The 2,715-nt window shown below is 41.2% G+C and overlaps 1 pseudogene; it reads left to right on the forward strand.

Moving 5' to 3' along the window:
* The first annotated feature begins 312 nt into the window (after positions 1-312).
* Positions 313-1,808, forward strand: Rpl26-ps5 (ribosomal protein L26, pseudogene 5; annotated as a pseudogene).
* Positions 1,809-2,715: the final 907 nt, after the last annotated feature.

A 2,715-nucleotide genomic window follows, 5' to 3' on the forward strand; every position in this document is an offset into this window, starting at 1 on the left:
CTTTAAGAGTGTCCTTGTATGTTTTCTGGTGGAATCACCATTCATGTGTCTACAAAGCTGCTTTTGGGCCAGCTACGGGTACATAGTGAGACTCTTTAAAAACCAACCAACCGACCAACCAAACCACCACCACCACCAAAGGAAAAAAAAACAAAATCAAAACTGATGCTCTATCAAACCAGGCTTGGTGGTATAGGTAATGCCTGCACTTGGGAGATGGGGAAAAGATGTGTTTGGATATATTTGAAGTTGGTCTGACTACACAGTGACTTTCAGGACATTCTGAGAGACAGGGAGTCCCTGTGTTAAAGAATGGTAAAAGAAAGTCAGGCAAGGTGAGACACACACATTTAATCCCTACACTCAGGAATCAGAGTCAGGGGGTTCTCTCAGTTTGAGTACAGCTTGGCCTACACAGAGAGTTCCAGGACATCCAGTGCTACATAGAGAAACCCTATCTTAGGAAGGAGAGGAAGAGGAAGAAGAGGAAGATGACAACCAAAAGAATTGAAATGAATCAATTAAAAATAAAAGTAAAAAATAATAATATCAAGTATGTGCTTTGAAAAATGTCTCCTAAGATTATGATTTGAGTTTATGATTTTTATTTTTTTCTTTAATGCTGGGAATTAAATCAACCAACCAACCTTTCTTCCTTCCTTTCTTCCTTCCTTCCTTCCTTCCTTGTACTCTGTATCCCTGCCTGCAAATAGATAGGGAGTGCTGGCATTAAAGGTGCACAGCACCACACACCATTACAGTTTTGGCAGGAGTTCTACCACTTAGTTACATCTCCAACTCTGATTTGTCCTTTGTTTCTGTGTGTGTGTGTGTGTGTGTGTGTGTGTGTGTGTAAGCACATACTGGAGTGTCCAAGAAAGTCAAAATAGGGCATCAATCGCTCTGAGCTAGAGTAATAGGTATTTGTTTGCCGCTTAACATAAGGTTTGAAGTCTGAATGTCAGTATTCACGATTGAGCAGAAAGTGCTCTTCACTGCTGTGCTAGCTCTCTGGCCCCCTCCCCCCATTTTTCTTTTGAGGCAGACTTTCATTTAGGGCAGGCTGACCTTGAACACACAATGTGGTTGAAGATGACCTTAAAGTTCTGATTTTCCTTCTCCTAAGACTTTATAATAGCTGGGTTAAAAAACTTAAGAAACGGGGTTGGGGATTTAGCTCAGTGGTAGAGCGCTTGCCTAGGAAGCGCAAGGCCCTGGGTTCGGTCCCCAGCTCCGGAAAAAAAAGAACCAAAAAAAAAAAAAAAAAAAAAAAAAGCAAAAAACAAAAAACTTAAGAAACAACTTACAGAACTGGAAGTTGCGTGTAGATCTCTTTCCTTTTGAAGCCATCGCTGGATCGTAGCTGCCAAAATGAAGATCAATCCCTTCATTCGTGACTTCTGACCGAAGCAAGAACCACAAATGGCATTTCAATGCACCGTCTCACGTTCAGAGGAAGATCACGTCTTCTCCTCTTTCCAAAGGACTGAGACAGAAGTATAATGTTCTGTCTATGCCTTTTCGAAAGGATGATGAAGTTCAGGTTGTTCGAGGACACTACAAAGGCCAGCAGATTGGCAAAGTGGTCCAAGTGTACAGGAAGAAATACGTCATCTACCTTGAGCGAGTCCAGCGAGAGAAGGCTAACAACTGTCCATGTGGGCATCCACCCCAGCAAGGTGGGTATCACCAGGCTAAAGCTGGGTAAGGACCACAAGAAGATCCTGGAGAGGAAAGCCAAGTCCCGGCAAGTAGGACAGGAGAAGGGCAAATACAAGGAAGAAGCGATCGAGAAGATGCAGGAGTAGAAATCTCATGTTCGGCTTTCATTAAAGACTGCTTAAGTTAAAAAAAAAAAAAAACTTAAGAAAAAAATTCTTATCTTAACATACAAAGTTTTAGGCTTCATTTTGACATTATTATACATTACACTCATATAGTATACGTACTACTGACATGCATTAGTCTCATTAGACCTCTTTCTTACTCCCCTGCTCCCTGTACTGCCCCTCCCCCTTGCTCTCTTGCTGTTCCTCTCCTTCTGAAATTACCCCTCCCCTTTCATGTCATATGAATTTCATTATTCTCTCTCCCCCACCTCCTCACTGTTAAGATGTATCTAATGGTCTCTGTTATACTTTTATCTCTCTCTCTCACACACACACACTTAAATATATATGACAAGAAACACATGGTATGGGCTGGAGAGATGGCTCAGTGGTTAAGAGCACTGGCTGCTCTTCTAGAGGTCCTGAGTTCAAATCCCAGCAACCACATGGTGGCTCACAACCATCTGTAATGAGATCTGATGCCCTCTTCTGGTGTGTCTGAAGACAGCGACAGGATACTCACATATAAATAAATAAATAAATAAAAAAGCAACTAAAAAAAAAAAAAAAAAAGAAACACATGGTATGTGTCATTCTGAATCTGGCTTATGTCATTTGACATAATTATTTCCAGTCGCATCCATTTTTTTCTGCAAATGTATGACTTCACTTTCCTTTAAGACTGAAAAACATTACCTTTTATTTATAAACCACATTTTCTTCATCCATTCATCTGTTTGTGGACATCTGGGATGGTTCAGCTCCCTAGCTAGTGTGAATAGTGCAGCAGCTAACTTGGATGTACATGTGGACCTTTGACTTAGACCCTTCAGGTATGGACCAAGTGCTGTGTAACTGGGTCCAAGGTAGTTCTATTTTAAGCTTG

This window comes from Rattus norvegicus, chromosome 15 (assembly GCF_021556685.1).
Source record: "Rattus norvegicus strain SHRSP/BbbUtx chromosome 15, alternate assembly SHRSP_T2T, whole genome shotgun sequence".
Classification (NCBI taxonomy): domain Eukaryota; kingdom Metazoa; phylum Chordata; class Mammalia; order Rodentia; family Muridae; genus Rattus; species Rattus norvegicus.